Below are 18,243 nucleotides of genomic sequence, written 5' to 3' on the forward strand. Positions count from 1 at the left end.
GGGGGGGGGGGGGGGGGGGGGAAGTAGGCTCCCTGTGAGCAGGGAGCCTGATGTGGAGCTCCATCCAAAGACCCTGGGATCATGACCTGAGCCGAAGGCAGACGCTTAACGACTGAGCCACCCAGGCGCCCCTTCCTCTCCATTTATAACTGTATACTCACCTGTGTGGTCCTCAGACCCTGAATGTCTTTCTCCCTGGGCCATAAACTCCAGGAGACAGAGGCCCGGGCTTCTGTTGCTCATCCCTTGTCCTCCCCTGCATCTCTAGCATCTGGCACAGGCGTTGGCAAATATTATCCGTAAAGGACCTGATGATAAATATTTTAGGCTTTGCAGACTGTCCGGTCTCTGTTGTGACCACTCAGCTCTGCCCTTGCAGCACAGAAGTGGCCATAGACAATGTGTACACAAATGAGTGTGGCTGGGTTCCAATAAAATTTATTTATGGACACCAAAATTGGAATTTCATATAATTTCCACATGTCATGAAATATTATTCTGCTTTTGATTTTTTCCAACCTTATTTCATAAAGAGAAACCATCTTAGTTTGCAGGCTGTGTAGGCAGTGGGCTGGATTTGGCCTGCAGCCTGTCGTTTATTGACCTTTGATGTAGAGCAGTGCATGACTTAGAGTAGGTTCTCAGTAAGTATTTGTTGAACAAGTAGATGGCATCTTGGACAGGGTAAGAGGCAATGAGTTTATGAGCTGCTGCCTTCCCTTGATTTGCTCCATAATCTGTATCCCTTGTCAGATTCCCTGTGGTCTGTTAAAATCGAAGGCGATAGCCTACTGATTTTTCTTTTAAAAACTACTTTATTAAGATATAATTTATATACCATAAAATTCACCCATTTAAAGTGAACGATTCAGTGGTTTTTAGCATGTTCTCAGCTGTGTGACTGTCATCACTATGAATCTGAGAACATTTCAGCCACTGTCCAAGAAACGCCATGCCCACTGACAGTCATTCCCATCCCCCCAAACAGGCCCACTAACGTATTTTTTTTGCCTCTGTAGATTTGCCTAGTCTGGACATTTCATATAAATGGAATCCTATCATAGGGGGCCTTTTATGACTGGTTTTGCCCTTGGCATGGCTTTTTCGAGGTTCATCCTTGTAGCATGTGTAAGTCTGAATAATAGTCCATTGCATGGACATATCACATTTTGGTTGTCCGTATTCATTCATTCCTTAGTTGACAGACATTTGAGTTGTTTCCACCTTTTAGATTGTTATGACCAATGCTGTTCTGAACGTTCATGCACAGTTTTTTTGTGTGAACATGTGTTTTCGTTTCTCTGGGGCAAATACCTTGAAGTGGAACTGCTGGGTCATACGGTAACTGTGCGTTAAGCCTCTTGTGGAGCTGCCAGACTCTTCTCCAAAGCGGCCGCGCCATCTTGCACCCCAGCGAGCAGTGTGTGAGGGTTCCAGCTTCTCCACAGCCTCGAAGACAACTCTTTATTTTATTTTAATTTTTTGACTGACTCGCCTACTGCTTGTCTTTTTGATTGGCCACTTCGTTCTTCAGTGGCCGCAGCTGTGGTTGTGAGATAGTGGGCTGAATTGGACACCTGGATACGTTTTGTTACTTTCTTTGGTAAGAGTGGTGCACGCCTCTTGGAGCGTATTTGGACAGCAAAGCCCAAAGCCCGTTAGCGACATGCTCGCTGCATTTGGCCACGGCCCGCTGACTCTAACAGGTCTCCGAAGACGGAGGCAGCTGCCTGAGCTAGCAGTGCGGTGGATGAGGCAGGACACGGGCCCTGGGGCTCAGAATGCGGGGCACAGCCTGCCTCTGCTGCTGCCCAGAGGCTTGACCTGGGCAAGGTGCTTGGTCTCTGCAGATCTCAGTCTCGTCCTTGGTAAGAGGACAGGCATGCATTCTCCTCTCATTCAGCAGATCTTTTCTGGGCACCTCCTCTGTGGCAGGCATAGCACATTCCTCTCCAGGGTTATGGCAAAGACCAAACGAGGTCAGGTGTGAAGTGCTGAGCACACATGAGAACAGGACAAAACCAGTCGACAGAGCCTGCCCTTCCCGCGACCACCCTGCTCCTCACTGTGTGTAACCGTCGTAAGGGAACGATAGATGCTCAGAGGAGGAAGCGTCCTCAGGGCTTCTCCTGCTCACGCATGGCTTGCATTGGATTCCAGCCCAGTCGCTAGCTTCTGCTTGGACGTTTCCGGTGACGAGCAGTCCCTCTGATGGCTGGGCAGCCCTGGTTTTCAGATCTGCCTCTCTGGAGCCGTCCCTTGGCCTCGTCTCTGCTGGCTGAGCCCGAGAGAGTGAGCCTGCTCCTTCGTCCACATGACAACCCGGGAGTATTTGACAACAGCTACCCCCTCCATCTCTTCTCCAGTTCCACCAGCTGTCTCCCAGATAGCTTCATTGTGAGACCCTGCCACCTTTGGATGCGCTCCAGCTTGTTGTTTGTTGTTTCCCGGACTCAGCCCGAGCCTTCCCCGTTGGAGATAAACACAGACCGAGTGCCCGAATGAGTTGTAAGTCTCCGAGGGTGACAAGTCTTCACCTTTACCAGCAGGACGGTTTTATGGAGGAAAGTGCTCAAGAAGGAAAGATAACTTCATTCAAGATTATGGAAAAAATAAATTCCAGCGAAAGCCTGTGCTTTCTCCCCGCTCCCGCTCTTTCCATGCTTGGTCTGAGAAGGCAGCGCAGACCCCCTCCTGGTCGTCACAGGGGTGAGCTGCTCTGCTGAAAGGGTTTGTGATTGAGAGTTTGAGGGTTCCCCACTGTCACCGCCTGGCCTGGTGGGGCAGAGCTGTTGATACATTTCTTGGGCTCAGTTTTATAAGCTGCTGGAGGGAGATGGTGACAAGCAGCCCACTAATAAAAGCACTTTAGCAAAAACAACATGAGGAAGGGAGAGGACTCAGAGCTCCATCATTTGTCTGTCTGATTTTTGTGTCCTAGGGCCTCGCTCTTCTTTTGGTGGGAGAAATCCAAATGTGTTTAGCAGTTCCTCTGCAGCTGCCCTTGGGGTAAAAACCTCATAGCTTTTGTAATCAGGAGTAGTCTAGAAACCCACAACAGGCCCAGCTCTGCCCCGAGGCAGGAACGGTGACGGAACACACATTTTAGGCCTTCCCCACTTCCTTAGCCTGAGTTTTCGAAAGCCCATGCCTAACCTTTTTTTTTTTTTCCCTGCGCTCCAGGCTGATTTACATAACTTTATTCTTCTGTGGTTAGTTACTCATTCAGAAATTCCCCTGTCCATCTGTTCTGGGATTCTGAGTCAGTGGGAACAGAATATCACGGTGAATTCTGGCCCCTGCCTCCCTACCTCCTCTCTGCCTGGAGGCAGAAGGCAGAGGCCAAGGACCAGGACATCTGTGCGGAGTCCAGTTGAAGGAGCTCCTTGGGAGCCAGTTGCTACAGGTACTGGAACCTCGGGGCCTGAGAGCTTGCCTCCAAGCTGTCCCCTCAGGGCTTAAGAGGTGAGATGCGACCTAGAGGTGAGAGGCAGCAAGCATAGGGAATGGCTAAGGCCCATCTCCTGGTTCAGATCCCAGCCCCGGCGCTCCCCGCTGTGGCCCTGGGCAAGTTCTTTAAGACCCTTTCTCACCTGTGAAATGGAGATACTAAAGGACCTGCTTCACAAGGTTATTGTGACAGGATATGAAATGAGTTAATGTGTGTGAAGCATCTAGAACCTGCCTGGCACATGGGAAGCCCCGTGCAGCTGTTAGCGGTGGTGAGGAGGATGGTGGGGAGGATTTCTGTCCTTCCTGTTGAATTACCTGATCCATCTTTTTTCTTAATGGAACAAAGATACCGAACGTGTATTTATTGACAGATATGGGAAAACTTTGGTGTGAGCTCAGCCTCATGGCATTCCCTCTCAGATTCCTTTGTGCTCCCTCCCTCCTGCTCCTGACCAGCGTTTTCACCACTCCAGCCTCCACGTGAGAACTGGCCCTGGGCTGATCGCCCAGTAGCAGCAATTTCATGTCCCTGCCTCTGTTTCCTTGTCTGTAACCTGTGGAAAAGCATTTACCCCTCCCTCTTCTTCCTCCCAGTGCCCTCCAGAGATGGGAAGAGGCACCAGGCACCATCTGTTGAGCATGACGGACAGGTTCCAAAGACAGAACTTTGGTGGATGGTGTGGGAGAGCTGGAGGGCCCAGGGCCCAGGGCTCAGGGGACTGTCACCCTGCCCTCAGGAACCCTGGGCCATGGTCTGGAGGGGGGTGGCCATGATGCTGAGCACCCTCCTTGGGATACTGTGAGCACATCCTTGTCCCTTGGCTTACATCACCACAGAAAATGTAGGTCAGATGTTTCGAAAGTCAGTCACAAATGAATGTTCTCCCACCTCATTCTCTGACCCCTAACTGGACAAGTGCCTATGCTTTTTGCCCTCAGATGCTCATGAAGGGGCGAAATGCAGTTTAATACCAGGAAGAAAGCCTCAGTGACATGAATAACCATCAGTCATTGCTTTCCCTTTATGCCTCAGGTACTAGTTTATAAGATGAGGAAAACGAGGCTCAGAGGGGCTCATTAGCTGCCCCCTGGGGTCAAGCAGTGGAATATGCCAGAGAAGGATTTCAGCTCCTCTCTGGGGGAGTCCAAAGTCTGTGTTCCTTCCAGGAGGAAAAACCTGATTCTGAGCCCCACGAGGCCTGTTGGGGAGTCCCCAGATCTTTCTTCTGACTTTTCTGGAGTGTTGTGGTGCAACCCTCTCTCTCAGCCACGTGATGTGTGTGTGTGTTCTTCTTTCCGCTGGTAGTGCCAGCCTTTCTCCCCTTCCCTCACCCCTTCTCCTCGTTCCCCTTCCCCCTTGCGCACCCCAACCCCATGGAGTGTTTAACTTGAGGACCTCCCCACTCACGGTTGGTGACACATCCCACCCACCTCTCTGCTGCCTCCCAAGATTTGAGCCATCGGCAGGTGAGAGCGATGTGTGCAGGAAGGTGCGTGTGAGCTTGGGCTTTTGTGAGAAGGGTGGAGAGGGGGATGGGGAGGCGAGATGTGGCGGTGTTTGCCGTGCCCTGGAGGCGTTCTCAGGTGAGAGCACGGAACGCTGAGGCAGCGGAGTGGGGGAGGCGGCCGTGTCCTGTCATCACAGGGCCTGGCAGCCTTGGCCCCCAGAGTCGGTGTGTCGGCACCGACAGGCCGTGTGACCTTGGGTACACTGCTCCCCGTGCTGGGCCTTGTTCTAACATGAGGGGTTTTCCTCCGAGTTCTACAACCTGAGATGCCTCCATGGGGAAATAATGGAGCCCAAGCTCCTTCTCTCCTCCTTTCCCAGTTGCCTCTTGGAGGTTAACGTTTGGTTTTCAGCTGGTGTTAATTGGAAAGCTTTAATGTATGCTCTGGAAGGGGCCAGGAGAAATTCCAGGGCCATAACTCCCTGAGCCATCTGGGGTGAAAAGTGTTCTGGTAAGAGCAGGTTCAAACAGGATACCCCTGGGGCCTGGGGACAGGCTACAACCTTGGCAGGCTCCTTCGTCTCAGGGAACACAGCTCCATGGCTTTGGAAGCCGGCTGGTTAAACCTGGAAGGACCTGCTTCCCGCTCCCTGATTTGTGCCCTTGCGTGGCCGAAACCTAGCAGGCCAGCTGGTCCAGTGTCCCCTCAGCCTGGGGATCCTTGTCGCACCAGCAGCCACTCCTCCCTTTCCAGCGCGCTTTCCCATCCCCGCTGCCATCCAGTCACCCTCTCTCCTCCAGCTGCACCAGCCCACCTGGCCCCAAGTGCTCTTCCCGGCCTGCCAGCCTGCCTCCTTTCGTTCAGGCCTCCCTGTCCCCTCTTCATCCTCTCTGCTTATTGAGGTCAGCCCATCCTTTCATGTCCGGTCTTCCCTTACCCCCCAGACCGGGCTGGGATAGGTCAGGGGACCGAACCTGGCGCGGGGCCTAGCCCGAGGTATGCAGGGATGCGGGGGTGGGGGTGGGGGAGCATCACTGCTGACCTTCGTCATTGGTCACTTCACAGCAAGTAAGCCTTGTCACCTGCCTGGCATGAGGCTGAGTTCTGTGAGGTAGCAAAGATGGGCACAGCACACTCACCTTGGGGGAGCTGCCCACAGCAGTTGGCGAGAGCAGCGCTCACGAGGCGGGGATGAACTGAGTCTGTAACTGGGAGGGGCTGCTCGGGCCTGTACAACTTAGGTGACAGTCCCAGGACCTGGGTCCGGCCTCCCTCTTGCCACGGGCTCATTTGGAGACCTTGGGTCAGCCACGGGCCCTCCCTGACGTTTTTTCTTAGTTGAATGAGCAGGTTGGGGTGGGTGTTCCTTGGGGCCCTTCCAGCTCCGCTGAGTTAACGGTTGCTGCTTGTCAGGCGCCTCCTGTGTATCCCACAGTGTGAAGCATGATGGGCCGAACCCCATCCAATCCTCCTGACGCCAGGCACTTTTATTTGCCCTCATCTTGCAGCTGAGGAACCTAAGGTTGAGAGCCAAGGTTGCGATCCCGTGGCCCCAAGTCAGGTCCAGGCCACAGATGGATTTTGTTTGGTGTTATTCTTTATTTATTTGAATTTAAACACGGAAGAGATTCCACAAAAATAGAGATTTGGGGCTTTTTAGAGGTGACAAGTCTGGTTACATTGAGTCCACACTCCTTGGTGGCAACAATTGGCTGGATCTGAGTCTCAGCCACCACCTGCAGATGGGGCCTATGCTTTCCTGGCCCCTCAGTGTCGACCCAGCGTGGGTGTGTGCCTGTAAACCCAGCCATTGTCTTTAATTTGCGTTTTCTACCTGCCTCCGGTGAAGGATGTGATACACTCACACCATGTAGGTGACACAGCTACTCTGTTGGAGGCAGGAGTCAGACTCGACTCTCTCTGACCTTAAACCATGAACCATCAGCTGCTTTTCTGAGTTATCTCTAAATCCCAGCAGGGATGTTTGGGTCCTCTGTTGGAGCACAGGAGACCCTGGTCAAGTCTCTAGATAAGGAAGTTGATAAGAATTCCTCTTTCCAGAGAAGTTTAAGTCTCTAGCCCCGCCTGAGTGCACTGTTGCAGTGAGGTGGCGTCCGCTTGCTCACTTGTGTTGAGTCCAGAGAACAACCCTCTCCTTGCCATATGGTATGTCTTCTTCCAGTTGATTCGGTATAACTGTGTTTCGTCTATTTCCTGTTTGCTCGCACCTTGGTTTCTGTTTACTGGCGGGTTGAACCCAGGAGACTCCACCTCCCTGCCCCTGGGAGTGTTGCCAAAATGCCACGCAAAGAATGTGTGTTTTGCCCCTGGCAAATGGAGGCAGGAAATAGAGAGGTCTGTTCAGACCGTGGATGCCTTGGGGTTGGTCAGGGGTCTCTAAGGGATAGGCAGGCAGGATGCTGGGCCTCCTGAATGGGGCAGGGGCTCTTGAGGGGAGCCCTGGTGGAGGCTGGGGTTTCCTGCCCTTGTGGTTGGTCTGTCCAGCTGTTTCCTCCTGATAGAGCATTTGGACAATGCCACAGTGACTCAACTCCCAGCATCGGCAGTGAACAATAGCAGATCTGTCCAGGGTCAGCTAGGGAGTGGCGGCTTATACTGGTCAACCTGCTTCCAGGCTCCCCAAACCATTGCCCTGCTTGTTCTTGGTGCCCCCAAGTCCTGTTCTGATTGGGTTGATTTCGCTGTTGCCTTTTGATTTCCCTATAGCGTGTGTGCACAGCTGACCAGAGCTTCGGTGGCTCCATGCTTACCAGCTGCCTGCCCGCCATCCAAGTCAAGCTTTGCCAGACCTCCCTCACCCTTGGTTTGAGGTTCAGTGGGTTTGGCACCAATTCCTGAAGGTTCTGAATCTCTACCCAGGCATTCAGGACCTGGATGAGCTTCAGATGAGAAAGACAGCTGTATGATTCTTTAATCTCCTCCAGTGGGTAGAGGATTAAGTAATTTTTTGGTGGGTTTGTTTTCATGTATTACGATTTTTTTCTAACAAGTGATTATTTATTGAGTGTTTTTGAGTTCGTGTCACACAAGCACTTTCCATAATTTATCTAACTTAGTCCTTCCGTAGCTCTCCAAGGGATGTATCATTACCTCCATTTTACAGATGAGGCATCCGAGGCACCAAGATCTCAGATCCTTCTCACTTGAAAGTCCTGACATGTGACTTCCTAGGGAGGAACATGGGGTGTGTGGAAGAGTACAGAAATCAGTTTGAGGACCCTAGATGGAAGATGAGTGGTTTGAACAAAGCTGTATAGAGAGCATGCAAGAGTGAGTGGGGCCGAGGCCCTGGGTTTCTTGGAGTTTACAGGAAAGTGAAGGAAGCAGGCATTGTGACCGGTGCTAACACTGGGGCTGCTACAGGGATTTGGAACCACATTTTCATCTGGTATGTGAGCACCTGGATAAAGAGACACTTCAAAACAGAAGTGGAAAATTCCTGGCTCACAGGACTGACTCAGCTATTAGTGTGATTGAAACTGGTCCATGTAGAAAATATCGAGAGATGGTGCCATTTGTGTCTAGAGTTGCAAAAACGCAACATTGCTCAGAATTAGTTTTCATACAGTTATTGGAAATTTATGTAAAATATTCATTCTGACTCAGTGATTCTGTTTTTTGGAATTTGTATTGAGGAACTAATCATATACACATGTGTGTATATATGTATATATATGTACACACATGTACATAAGGTATCTTCATTGTAGCATTACTTATAATAGATAGTTAGAATTGGAAACATTCCAAGCATCCAACAATAGATTAGTTATGTAAATTTTGACATGTTCATCTGATGCCCCGCTGTATAGCCTTTATTTTATTTTATTTTTTTTTAAAGATTTTTTTTATTTATTTGACAGAGAGAGACACAGCGAGAGAGGGAACACAAGCAGGGGGAGTGGGAGAGGGAGAAGCAGGCCTCCCGCAGAGCAGGGAGCCCGATGCGGGGCTCGATCCCAGGACCCTGGGATCATGACCCGAGCCGAAGGCAGACGCTTAACGACTGAGCCACCCAGGTGCCCCGCTGTATAGCCTTTAAAAAAGGTCTTTGGGGCGCTTGGGTGGCTCAGTCGTTTAAGTGTCTGCCTTTGGCTCAGGTTATGATCCCAGGGTCCTGGGATTGAGCTCCCTGCATCGGGCTCCCTGCTCGGTGGGAAGCCTGCTTCTCCGTCTCCCACTCCCCCTGCTTGTGGTTCCCTCTCTCGCTGTGTCTCTCTCTGTCAAATAAATAAATACAATCTTAAAAAAAAAAAAGTCATGTCTTTAAAAATTATATATGACTCAAGATAATCTTATGAGGAAGTGTCAAGCAAATACTGTAAGATTTAAAACTGTATATGCTATAAATTCTAAGTTTTTAAAAACATGAAGAAAAAAGACTAGAGGAAATATACCCCAAATGCTAATGTAGTGACTTCTGTTTTCTTTTTTATGTTCTTTTATAGCTTCTAAAATTTCTTTTTTAAAAAAGATTCATGTATTCATTTTAGAGAGAGAGAGAGAGAGTGCATGAGGGGGACGGGCAGAGGGGGAGAGAGAATCTCGAGCAGACCCCCCACTGAGCACGGGGCCTGATGTGGGGCTTGATCTCTCCACCCTGAGATCATGACCTGAGCCGAAACTAAGAGTCAGACGCTTAACTGACTGAGCCACCCAGGTGCCCCTAAAATTTCTTTACTGTACTATAACAGCAACAAGAACAAAAATGTCTCAGGCATCTTCCAGGACTTAGGGCGTCTGTTACGTGGACATCTCCAGCACTCTCCAGAGCATGACATTAAATGTGTTTGGGGAGGTGGTTCCTCTGCCTTTAGTTCACTCTTTCTTCTCTATCACTGTCTCCCCACTCCAGTTTTCTCCCTTAGTTGGCCATCAATTCATAACTGAAGAACGATTTTTTAGAAATATACATTGTTTTTTCTTGGTTGTGTTTCCCAAATACTGTGACAAGAGAGACATTTTATACTTCTCTCTAAACGAAAACCCTAATTTAAGTTTCTTTCCACTCATGTGATCCCAGTTGATTTTCTCTTTGTAGTTCAGATGGCCTTTGTCAGAAGAATTTTCTGCTCCTGCCTTAAATGGCCTTGGAAAGCCCAATTTCAAATGAATCGTCATAGCCATGGCCTATTAAGCGTTACCAGTCCTGCCTGCTTTCACCACAGAGGAATGGGAGCAAGGGAAGCTTTGCTGTCTTAACCGTTCTGTGGCCGGTGAGAAGTGTGAAGCTGATCCCAGGTTTGAAGCTGACCCCCCAGTGAGCCCAGAGAACACTTGTGATCCGAACTCAACAACAGCCTTTTTGTTTGTGTTTTGTGCATATTGAGCAGGACTTAGCATGTTACCTGGCATTCGAGGCTTCCACACATGTTGTTTGGATAAATACTGGCCTTTGTGGCAATGTTCACTCCCCTACTGGGGAGACTTCCTTCAAGTGTACGAGGAAACTGGTGTCCTGTAGTGCTTAAGAAAACAGGGATGCAGATCCTGGCTCACTAGCCCGGTGATTGTGAGCACTGCTCCTAACTTGCTGGAGCCTCACTTCCCTCCTCTGTAAAGTGGGCATAATGCTGAAACCCCAGAGGGATGTTAGAGGAATTAAATGAGATCATGCTTATAAAATGCGTAGTAAGGGATCAAGGAATATACAACTAATATTGAACTAGTAATATTGTTGTTTTTGGAGGAGAGGTCCCCCTGTCAGGGTCTTTGTTCTCGCCTTGTGTGGAAGATGGCTTCAGTGGTTCATTCGCATACGGACCTGAGCCCTGACCACTTTCTTAATGCCCAGCTTCCACCTTCAGGACCCCGCCACTCCTTTTGGGCCTGCAAATGCAAAAAGGCTGATCCCACTGACTTTCTTGGCTTTTGCACTCTGTAGGGAATAAACTTTCAAAACGCAGAAGGCCCATTTTCAGGTCATCTTCAAGGAGGCTTTAAACACAAAAGACTGAATTTCCACATCCACCAAGAGATAACCTTCCTAGCTCCATGAGGACTCAGTATGCCTGCACCCAGCAACAGGGCGACTCTGGGTTTCCCACTGGTTAGAGCAAAGACAAAAATAGTTTAAGGTACATACAGCAGGCCATCACCGTCACCACCAGCCTATTTCTGTTCTTTAGGAAAATCTTTTGATTGTGACAAGGTATACGTAACATTTACCATTTTAAGCATTTTTAAGTGTATAGTTCAGTAGTGTGTTAGGGTTCCCCAGAGAAACAGAACCAATAGGAGAAACATACACACACGTGTCTTTTATCATATGATGTCCATATATATGGAGCTCGATCCAGAGGGATTGGCTGGTGCAGTGATGGGGGCTGAGAAGCTCCACTGTCTGCTGTCTGCAAGCCACGGGCCCAGGCGGTGTAATTCGGTCTGAGTCCACAGGTCCAAGGACCTGGGGAGCCGATGGTGTACGTGCTAGTCCAAGGATGGCAGATGAGAAGAGATGACCCAGCTCAAGCAGTGAGGCAGGAAAAATGGGGCGAATCCCTCCATCTTTGACCTTTTGTTCTGTTCAGGCCCTCAACTGACTGGTTGGCATCCACCTGTACCGGGGAGGGGGGCGCTCTACTGACCATCCCAATTCAAATGCTGATCTCATCTGAGACGCTTCCCAGACACACCAGAAATAAGGTTTCATCCGGGTGCCCTGGGCCAGTCCGGGTGACGCATGGGGTTTACCTTCACAAGTGACTTCAAGTACATTCACGTTACCGTGCAGCCATCACCACTGTCCGTTTCCTGAACTTTGTCATCCTCCTGATCTGCAGCTGTGTACCCCTGGAACCCCAACTCCCCGCTCTCCCCTCCCCCTAGGCCCTGGCAACCCCCACTCTGCTTTCTGTCTCTATGATTTTGAGGCCTCAAGGTCCCTCATGTAAGTGGGGTCACCCAGCCTGCGTCCTTGCGTGACTGACTCAGTACCCTCCGCATCATGTCCTCATAGGTCAGCCATGCTATAGCCTGTGTCCAAACTTCATCCCTTTTTTAGGCTGAATAATAAATTCCATTGTATGGATATACCACATCTGTATTTATCCACTCATCTCTGATGGACATTTGGGTTATTTCCACCTTTTGGCTATTGTGCACATTGTATTTTATTTATTTATTTATTTATTTATTTATTTTTAAGATTTTATTTATTTTTTGACAGAGACACAGTGTGAGAGGGAACACCAGCAGGGGGAGTGGGAGATGGAGAAGCAGGCTTCCTGTAAAGTAGGGAGCCCGATGCGGGGCTTGATCCCGGGACCCCGAGGTCATGACCTGAGCCAAAGGCAGACGCTTCATGACTGAGCCACCCAGGGGTCCCGTGCACATCGTATTTTAAAGTTAAATTCCCACCATCTTCCTTTGGAGTCCTCCCATTGGTTCCCCAGTACGTGCCTTTGTGTACTGGAAGCGATGACCACACACCTTGGGTAATGATACACGTGTTCATAGGCTGTTTCCCTGTGCACTGGATCCATTTATCCATTTCCCTCATCAGGCTGTAAATGCTCTGAGGCTGGGAACTGTGTTTAATAATTCTTTTTACTAGCTCCTGAGAGTCTGTTTTAGGAAGTGGTAAAGGATCTTGGTTAAGCGTGTGGGTTCTGAGGTCAGACCACAGGGGTATGTGTCCTAATTCTACCACCTACTAATTTGTCATTGCACAAGTCCCTTTCCCACACTCAGTTTGTCCTTTGAAATGGCGATGATTGTGATTACCACTCCAAGGGGCTGTCTCGAAAATGAAGTGAGATCGTCCAGGTATAGGGTTTGGCACAGTGTCCCAGACCTTAGAAGCCCTTAAAAGTTAGCTTAAGAACAAATGAGGATCTCAACATCCTTTTCTGGATTCGTCTCTTTTATCCTCATAGTTTCTTCTCGAGGTGGAGGAAGAGTGAGTGGCTTCCACTGTGGATTGGGGTCCCCGGGTCAGAGCCAGGTGGAGTTAGAGCCTGCTCACTGCCAGTCACTTACATGTCCTCCCAATGCCCTTGGCCCCCATCAGGTGGTGCGCACCCGGGGCCCCGGGTCTCCTTCCATGCCTTGCCTGCAGCCTCTTTTCTGAAGGGGCCACTGCTCAGTGGGATGGACCAGGCAGCCAGGGGAGGCCTTGGGCACCATACGGACTCTGGCTCTCTCAGGATGGTGCTGTTGGGATGGCCGGTGGGTCATGTCCCAGCTGCTTTGCTTCCCCGGCCACTGCAGAGTCAGCCTGAGTGTGCCTGTGGCCGGTCCTGCCTGGCCAGCTCGGGAAACTTGAACCCCTCTCTGCAGAGCCAGTGCACAAGCAGGATCGGGCTGAGCGTTTGGCAGCCGCTCCAAGTGGCCTGTGGTTTCTTCCCCAAGCTGATTGAGCTGGTGAAAACAGAAGTTCCTCTTTTTTTTTCCTTCACTTTACAAAATTTTCCCAAATATTCACTGGATCTTCTCACAGTGTATTCTTAGCATTAGCTTCTAGATTCGGCTTTCTGGCCAGAGACTGGGGCCGGGGGAAGGTTCTGCCTGGGGCTGATTTTCTGCTCTGGATAGTCTTCCACCTACAGGCAGAAGGCAGGAGCTGGGCGGATGAAATCCAAAGGCCATCACCCCTCAAGTCAGGTGATAGGGCTTCTTGAGGCTGGCACTCAGGATTGGCCCGTGGCAGCGGCAGAGTGGGCCCTTTCTGCTTACGGCACCTCGAGCACGGTTCTTTGCCCCTTTTACCTTCAGCCTCCTCATCAGCGAGATGAAGATAATAATAGTGTCTGCCCTGCAGAGATGTGAGGATGTGGTAAGATAATCTATATAAAATGCTTAGTATAGCGTCTGGCACACATGGGGATGCTCTAAAAGCGGACGTTACTTCTATTTTTATTGGCGAACTTTATTTTTGTTGTTCTCAGCCGCCCGGCTCTCTACACCTTTTTTCTTTTCATGGGAACTCTGATTCCTCTAGGATCTTCATGTCCTCGAATGGCTCCTTTCTTTCCTCCAGCAGGGCCTGCTCTGGGGAAAAGCTCCCATCCTGTAGCCACAGCAGATTTCAAGTGGAGAAGCTTCAAGGTCATCTGGGCCAGCCCCGTCTGACAGTTGTCCATGCGGAGTGGTGCCTTTGCTTTTGCTCACCTCCTCACCTCCTTTGTCAGGGCCTTCTCTACCTGCTAAGACTGGTTCCTCTACCTTTGTAATTTTCTCTACTTTGGGGGAAAAAGAGGAACTGAATTTATGGAGTCCCTTTATGTGTGAGGAGCCGCTAGGTGCATTCATTGTCTCATTTCATTGTCCCAGCGGGACTTGGAGCCTGTTGCTAACGTTATTCCAGTTTTTATGGCAGAGGAAACTGAGGCACACCAAGGCTGAGCAAGTAGCCAGAGGCCACAGGTGCCAGTGCGGCTCGATTGAGCCTGGGCGTGTGCAGCTGCAGCTGTGTTCTTTGCACTGGGGGTGCTGGATGGCTTGGTGGCCCTCAGCACAGGCGTCCAGCTCCCCCGCTCACCGTGTCCCTCTGGGCCCATTGCCTACCTTTTTGGAGCCTCAGTTTGTTCACCTAAAAATGGGGATAACAGGAGTATCTAATGCTGATAGAGCCATTGTACAGTGCCTGACACATGGCAAAGGTGCCGTCATGCACACTGTTCTGTCAGAATTTGATTTCTGCTAGGTTCCTTATTCTGGGAACTCACAGAACAAGTCCCGTCCTCCAACATCTCCTGGACAGGCCCCGAGTATTTGCTCTCAGGGATCATGTCAAGATGGGGATGTTCGGGCTTGAACAGGATTAGATTTAAAAAAAAAAATCTTAAAAAAAATTTTTTTTAAAGAGGATATCGAAGCCCTCTCCATTTTTATTTTTTACTTTTTTATTTTTGAATTTTATTATGTTAATCACCATACATTACATCATTAGTTTTTGATGTAGTGTTCCATGATTCATTGTTTGTGCATAACACCCAGTGCTCCACGCAGAACGTGCCCTCTTTAATACCCATCACCAGGCTAACCCATCCCCCCAACACCCTCCCCTCTAGAACCCTCAGTTTGTTTTTCAGAGTCCATCGTCTCTCATGGTTCGTCTCCCCCTCCGATTTCTCCCCCTTCATTCTTCCCCTCCTGCTATCTTCTTCTTTTTATTCTTAACATATATTGCATTATTTGTTTCAGAGGTACAGATCTGTGATTCAACAGTCTTGCACAGCCCTCTCCATTTTTAAAAACATCTCTTTTATTGTGGCAAAACACATATAACATAAAGTTAACCATTTTAAAGCGGACAGTTCGTTGGTATTAAGTGCATTCGCTGGGTTGAGAAACCATCACCACCATCTAGTTCCATAACGTTTTCATCACCCCGGACGGAAATCCGGCACCCCTGAGACCTCATCCCCTGGTCTCCCCTACCCCCAGCCCCTGGCCGCCACTGATCTGATTTCTGTCTATGGATTTGCCTGTTCTGGACATTTTGTGTGGGTCAAGTCGTAGTGCATGGCCTTCGTGTCTGGCTTTATTTCAGTACTTGGCACAGTATTGTCAAAGTTCACCCGTGTTATAGTACATATCAGTACTTTGTTCCTTTTTATGGCCTAAATAATGTTCTGTGGTACGGATACGCCATATTTTGTTGATCCGTTCATCTGTGGTTGGACATTTGGGTTGTTCCTACCTTTTGATGTTGTGAATAGACCTGCTGGGAGCAGTCACGTACAGGTTTCTGCGTGGACACCTGTTTTCAGTTCTTTCGGGTCTTTACCTAGGAGTGCAATAGCTGGATCATATGGTAATTCTGGGTTTAATGTTTTGAGGCTCTGCCAAACTGTATTCCACAGGTAGGACCCCATTTTACATTCCCACTGGTGATGTGGGAGGGTTCCAGTTTCTGCACATCCGTGGCAACCCTTATTCCCATTAAAAAAGTTTAAAAAGTTACGGGGCGCCTGGGTGACTCGGTTGGGCGACTGCCGTTGGCTCAGGTCATGGTCCCAGGGTCCTGGGATCAAGCCCCATGTGGGCTCCCTGCTCAGCAGGAAGCCTGCTTCTCCCTCTCCCACTCTCCCTGCTTGTGTTCCCTCTCTCGCTGTGTCTCTCTGTCAAATAAATAAATAAAAAATCTTAAAAAAATTTTTTTTAAAAAGTTACGACCATCCTAGTGGGCGTACAGTGCTCTCTCTTTGTGGTTTTGGTTTGCGTTTCCCTGACGACCCATGACATGGAGCATTCTCCTTCCGTTTTAACATTCCCGCTTTCTTTTGTTTGATTTATTTATTTTTTATTTATTTATTTATTTATTTATTTATTTATTTATTTAAAGATTTTTATTTATTTATCAGAGAGAGACAGAGGCAGGCAGAGGGAGAAGCAGGCTCCCTGCTCAGCAAGGAGCCCGATGTGGGACTCGATCCCAGACCCTGGGATCATCACCTGAGCCGAAGGCAAACGCTTAACCGACTGAGCCACCCAGGTGACCCTCCCGCTTTCTTTTGATCCAGTTCTCGGGTCTTCCCCCATCCTGTTCATGCTTTTCACAATGTGGCCCTGTGCATCTAGATCCTGTTTAAGCCGCTCAGATCCCAGGGCATCCCTCGCCTCCAGCGTGGTTGGGAGTGGTGTGGTGTGGGGGACTCCCAGTTGGCTCGTTCCAGATCCACTCCTTTCTCTTATCTGCTCTCCTCTTGATGGCGTCATCCCTCCTCAGCTCGTGGAGCTTCTAGAATCTAGTTCTTTCAGCCCAGGTGGTTACACTTGTTTTGGCCTCTCCTTCCCAGTCCTGGTCAGCTGGCTCTCTCTTCCCACCAAAGTCAGGGTGAGGACAGGTGCCTTCCTGCAGGCTGGCCCAGAAGCCCCCCTCTCACCTTAGCGCAGTTCTTAATCAACCAGGTTATTACTGCCTCCAGCCCGAACATCCCCATCTTGTCCATGGGATTATTCTGAGAGCCTTGTAAGAGCCTTGTTCCCCCAACCCCAGTGACCTCGTTCCCTCTGAGTGTGACTTGAAGGCACTGTTTTGCTTCTCTTGGGTGGGTTTATGGTTTCAGGCCTATTTCTGACCAAGGAATCAAAGACTGCCCCTCAGTGAAGGAATTTCAGGCATGAATGAGCAGATGGAGGAGGTATTTTGGGGGGCAGAGAGTTTGTCTCTGTGCTCCAGAAACCACTCCACCATCTGCCTGTGCACAAGGGACCCCACCCATCCTGGAAAAAGCAGTGGACTCATTTCCTGCTGGAGGGCCCTGTCCTGTGGGACCTGCTTTGCCCCATTGGCTCTCTCCTTACAAGTACCAGGTATAGATCTGCCATCTATCTGCAGAAAGTGTTTAAAATCATGACTCATTTACTCTATGAAAATATGCTGCAAAAAAAATGAAGTAACATAAAATAATAGCATGAAATGTGAGAGACCCCATTGCCACAGCTGTCCCTCCATCTCAGCGCCCTTTCCGGGGGAAATCAGGTAAAACTTGCTGTGGATTCTGGATCCTTCCGGGCTTTTCAGTCCAGTGCATTCTTTTTTTTTTTTCTTCTGTAATCCAAGGGCAGTTCCAAAAAAAAACAAAAAACAAAAAAAAACTAATGCCATCAGGCTGAGTGTAGCAAACAGAATGAGTTCAGATATACCCTAGAATGCTTCTTCAAAGCTGGGCAGACAGTCGGGGCTTGCCCTCGGGGGCTCTGACTGACTCTGGTGTGCAGACGTGGGTAAGTAGCTACTGGGAAGGACAGCACTGGGGGCGGGGGGCAGTGGAGGAATCTCAGGACTCAGCATGAACACGTGGTGACGGAGGGCAGGAGAGGAAGGGCCACTTAACTGAGCCCACCAGCGTTGGAGTCCCAGCTCCACACTCACTGGTTCTGCAGTTACAAACCTTGTCAGCTCCTAGGGTTGCTGGGGGGGTGGTACATGAAATTGGAGAGTGTCACGTAAGGATTAGGCGCTCCGTCAGGAGCGTGGGTCAGACGCAGGGCAAGTGCCTTCCTTCCTTCTGCTTTGCCTGAGTCCACTCTGCGTGGACATTTTGCCTTCATCACTGGCCTTTCTCCTTGTGGCTGGAGCAGAGCTAAGCAAGCCGTACTGCCAAAAGTATTGATCCCACCACAAGCACATGGGTGTTCAGTTACTGTATGAATGAGTGGGTGATGGGTCCAGGCTCTCCCCCTCTCAAGATGAGAGTATCGTGGGAACAGTTATACAATTAGCTGTGAGTGGTCATTGACACATTAGTATGAATTAGTGCCATAGATGTTTTGACCTGAAAGAGACCCAAGTAATGATCCTTCATTCTACAAATGGGGAAATTTTAAGGCTTTAGGAAGGAAGAAACTTGCTAGGAGTATTAGTGCAGC

The 18,243-nt window shown here is 49.6% G+C and overlaps 1 protein-coding gene across 7 annotated transcripts in view; it reads left to right on the forward strand.

The window, feature by feature from the left end:
• TSPAN9 (tetraspanin 9) overlaps positions 1-18,243 on the forward strand; it is a 196,567-nt gene that overhangs the window by 36,117 nt on the left and 142,207 nt on the right. Inside the window, exon 3 of one of the 7 annotated variants that reach the window (XM_073886923.1) lies at positions 16,233-16,363. The exons of the other annotated variants lie outside the window; for them this stretch is intronic. The gene's annotated coding sequence lies outside the window, so the exon portion shown is untranslated. The remainder of the gene's footprint in view (positions 1-16,232; positions 16,364-18,243) is intronic. 7 annotated transcript variants of the gene reach the window in all.

Source organism: Callorhinus ursinus, unplaced genomic scaffold, assembly GCF_003265705.2.
Source record: "Callorhinus ursinus isolate GAN/ISIS: 27379988/994484 unplaced genomic scaffold, GSC_fseal_2.0 scaffold74, whole genome shotgun sequence".
Taxonomy (NCBI): domain Eukaryota; kingdom Metazoa; phylum Chordata; class Mammalia; order Carnivora; family Otariidae; genus Callorhinus; species Callorhinus ursinus.